We start from the raw sequence: 4,838 nt of genomic DNA on the forward strand, positions 1-4,838 counted from the left end.
GAGGCAGAGGCAGGCGGATTTCTGAGTTTGAGGCCAGCCTGGTCTACAAAGTGAGTTCCAGGACAGCCAGGGCTATACAGAGAAATCCTGTCTCGAAAAACCAAAATAAATAAATAAATAAATAAATAAATATAAATAAATAAATATGAAGAAAAAAAATCAACGTCAAAGTCACTCTCTGGCTTTAAGCTCCTGCCCCAAGTAATGCCCCTACCTTAGTCTCTGAGTGGCCAGGACCACAGACATAGGCTCTGTATCCACTGCTTTTTATTTACTTTTGTCTTTCTCTCGCTATATTTCTGGAGCTACTAATGCTCAATCAGGCCTTTGCTGGCCTGAAATTTCATTAAAGCCTGCCTTCGGTGTCTTATTCCACAGCAACTGCAACAGTGTTGTTTTGATTTGTGATCATTCCTGAGCAAGGCTGAAGAAAAACAGGCAGAAAGCCTTGCCTCCAAGGGGTGGCGCAGATACCCCCCCCTCCCCAGGCGAAGTGACAGTAGGAAAGAGGTGTGGGGAGTGACAGTCACCATAGCTAGACCAAACTCCACAAGCACTCTGAAGAGGGAGCCTGCTAGACGCTCTTTTGTGATAGTGTGAAAATCAAGAAAACATTCTGTGCAAATGAGAGGCCAGGGGCTCTGCCAAGGCACAGCGTCACCCAGGGAAGTGGCACAGATGTCTTTTCAAAGGGAAGCCCCGCACTGGCTGGCACCTGGAACACAAAACTAAGCAAGCCACCCCTCCTGTCACACCACAGAGCATCTGCGAAGCAGGAACAGGCACCTGGTTTCCTTGTCACTCCGCTGTGTGAAATGAACTGTCAGCTCAAAGCAGTCTCTGGGCTGGGTTGGGCTGGGTTGGGCTGGGTTGGGTTGGGCTGGGTTGGGTTGGGTTTTGAGACAAGAGTCTCATTGATCCCAGGCAGGCCTTGAACACAAATGTAGACAAGGATGACCTTGAACTTCTAATTCTTCTGTGTCCACCTCGCCTCTCAGGTGCTGGAATTACAAGCCTGTGCCATTACATTTTTTATTTTTATTTATTTATTTTTTGGATGCTGGAGACAAAATATAAGGCATCCTGCATGCTAGCAAACACTCTACCACTGAACCACACCCCACCCTCACAAAAACAAATGCCTCTTTGGATTAAAGAGGACTGCATGTCTATAACTGGTGAAGACATCTTCCCCCCAAGAGTCAGTAAGGCCAGATGGGTGTACCTACCAAATTCAGTTTAGCAAGCACCAAGCTAGTCCTGTATCAGGCTGTGAGTTAAAGGACAGATGAATCGTCTCTTCTCCTTTGGAGACTGCCTCTTCATGTGGCCCATGTGCTGACTTTGAACTCATTTCATAGCTGAGGGTGACCTTGAACTCCTGAGCCACCTGCTCATCCTCCCCAATGCCAGAATTACAAGCGTATATCACCACATCCAAGTAAGAAGGACCTTTCTTAAGGGGTCTCAAACTCTCAGACTGGAAAGATGGCTCAGCGGTTAAGAGCACTGACTGTTCTTCCAGAGAGCCTGAGTTCAATTCCCAGCAGCCACATGGTGGCTCACAACCATCTGCAGTACGGATCCAATACCCTGTTCTGGTGTGTCTAAAGGCAGCTATAGCATATTCATACAAATAAAATAAATAAATCTCTTTAAAAAAAAAAAAAAAAAAGACAGAAAGATCATACTCACTTATGACCATGCTTGGCTAAGAAGATCTGTGAAGTTTTAATGGCCTCAGAAACTTGTTCTTTTTTGGTGGTCAGCTCTTCTGCCAGAACCTAGTAGTAGAAATAAAATAAAAGGGGAGAGGGGGTGTCCCAAACTAGCCCAAGACACAGACCCAGTTAAAGCAATACAAGCAATACAGGGCGGGTGCTGGCCTAGCCCATCATAGAGAAGACTGCAGCGGGGGCTGGGAAGGCTCTCCCTGCCAGTCACATTTGAGCCTGGTTCTGTCCCACTCCAGTGCCAGGAAGCGAGCCCCAACCCTGCCTTTCAAAGTTCTTTGTTTTAGGAGCTGGCAAAGGCTTGGAAAGAGCTACATTCTTCAGATACATAACGTCCTAATTAGTGGTTGCTCTTGAACCAAACAAAGCTTCCCAAGTAGTAGGCTTCAAAGCCACCCTCCTGAGGACAGACGGGGACACAGGGGGACTGTAAATCAGAATGAGTCCCGGCTGAGCTACATTTTGGCTGGCTTCCCAATTATCGCCATTGATGGCATGCCTAATTTACTCAGAAATGTCTTTACTCTCGGTCACCCCAGAGCAAAATCAATCTCTCTTTAGCAGAGATTAGTCTGCAAGGGGAAATATTAGCAAATTCACTAATTAAAAGATGTATGTAAACTTAACCTTGAGAACTATCATGCCTATTGAATGCTGTAAGCAAGCAAGTTCTTGAATCAAGTTAAAAAAGAAAAAATACGTCGTTTGTCTGGGACTCTCGGAGACTGGCTTGCTTTCAAGCATGAGTTACTTAAATGCTCATTCACCCTTCAGGATAGAATTATAATAGCCGATTCTCATTTAGGATAGTAAGCCTAATTTCCATTATTATTTTATTACATCTACTTGGGGGAGGGGCACCACCGTAGGGGGGGGGCTAGTCTTTTGTTACCTTGACTCAAGCTAGAGTAGTCTGAGAAGAGGGACCCACGGTAGAGAAAATGCCTTCATAAGATGGCCTGTAGGCAAGTCTCTAGGGCATTTCCTTAATTAGTGATGGATGTGGGAGGGGTTAGAGCCCAACCCATTGTGGGTGGCGCCATTCCTGGGCTGGTGGTTCTAAGGTGCTCCAGGGCTATACAGAGAAACCCTGCCTCAAAAAAAAAAAAAAAAAAAACCAAAAAAATAAGAAAGAAAGAAAGAAAGAAAGAAAGAAAGAAAGAAAGAAAGAAAGAAAGAAAGAAAGAAAGAAAGAAAGAAAGAAAGAAAGAAANAAAAAAATAAGAAAGAAAGAAAGAAAGAAAGAAAGAAAGAAAGAAAGAAAGAAAGAAAGAAAGAAAGAAAGAAAGAAAGAAAGAAAGAAAGAAAGCAGGCTGTGCAGGCCATGGGGAGCTCTCCTCCATGGTCTCTGCATCAATTTCTGCCTCCCGGTTTCCACCTTGAGTTCCTGCCATGACTTCTCTGGATGGCAGACTGTTACATTGAAGTGAAAGATGAAATAAACAATCTCTTGTCCACGTGGTTTTCATCAGTGTTTTTTCATGGCAATAGGAACCCTCACTAAGACCAGCTGCATGTGGAACTCAGAAACCAACTTAAGTGCACTGTCTCCTTCCACTGTGTCAGTCCCAGGGCTAGAACTTGGTTTGTCATGCTTGCCCGCAATTGCCTTTACCCACTGGGCAATCTTGATGACTCATGGGTTCAGTGTCTTTTTCTTTCTTCTTCTTTAAAAAAAAAAAAAAAGAGATAGGATCCCATTATGCAGGCCCAAGCTGGCCTTGAACTTTTGATTCTTCTGTCTCAGCTCCCTGAACGTTCAGATTATAGACATGTACTACCACACCTGTCAATCTTAGGCTTTAATATGCATTCATTCTAGTATTCATGAGCACTTGCTATGTACACACGAGAGTCTCAAAGCTGACGTCCCTCCATCTGTTCCCACAGCTGGCACTTTGCCTCACTTGTCAGCACAGAGCGTAGGCTACATGACATTAAATTTTAGCATCCCATAGCACTCACCCTTCATGAGGCCGTTTTGATCACCGCTGTGACTCCAGAGCCTAAGAACACTGCCTGGACCAAAAAAAAAAAAAAAAAAAGTTCTTGATCATTGACAGCAGACGCTCTGTCATTTAAGAATAGTGGATGAGCTGGAAGGTACGGCGCACGCTGTGATGTCCTGACGTTGTGACATCGTTTCCATGTAAAAGTTGACTGGCCCCCGTCTAGCCCTAGAAGGAAGAAGCCTGCCTCAAAATAGGTTCTCTGTAGCAGGCATATGGTTTCAGCTTAGATCATTCTCGGGGTGCTTTGGGGATCGTGACAGGGCTAAGGAGACAGTTTAGTTTGCAGCATAGAATCCTTTTCTCCCAAGGAAGGCTTAACTGGCAAAAACTGGTTTGTGTTATGGTAGATATGATGGGTAAAATGCACAGACAACACAAGGGAAGCTCCAGAAAACCAGCCACAGGGGAAGAAGGGCTGAGATCCTCCGGCAAGAACGGGACAGGACCGACTCTACCAATACGGTTCAAACTGTTAGGAGTTCCTCAAAACACAAAAAGATTTGCACAACTGAATAAATACCCTCTTAGCATGGGTGCAGGGATGTGAGCCCTGCAGCAACCCCTCAGCCTGCCTCTTACTTAGACATGAGGACTACAGTTCTACCCTCCTTTGTTACAGACATGTTAGACTTGTCCTCCAGGGCTGACATTAAGTGTGCACACTTAGAGCAGAGTGACCCTGTTATTGTTTTTCTCACTAACAAAGGCATCCCGAAATATCAGAAAGGAAATTAGCAGTAGTCCAAGTCAGCGCTCTGTTGCTGGAAAGAAACTCTGTGGTTATGGCAACCCCCCCCCCCACTTTTTAAGATTTATTTTCTGTATTTTATGTATATGAGTACACTGTAGCTATCTTCAGACTCACACCAGAAGAGTGTATTGGATCCCATTCAAAGATTCTGTGCCTCTGCCTCCCAAGTGCCAAGATTAAAGGCGTGGGCCACTACCACCCGGCTTGTAATAAAAGTTTGTGTCAAGAAAATAAATGTGGGGCCGGGCAGTGGTGGTGCATGCCTGTAATTCCAGCACTTGGGAGACAGAGGCAGGCGGATTTCTAAGTTTGGGGCCAGCCTGGTCTACAAAGTGAGTTCCA

This window comes from Mus pahari, chromosome 22 (genome assembly GCF_900095145.1).
Source record: "Mus pahari chromosome 22, PAHARI_EIJ_v1.1, whole genome shotgun sequence".
NCBI lineage: Eukaryota > Metazoa > Chordata > Mammalia > Rodentia > Muridae > Mus > Mus pahari.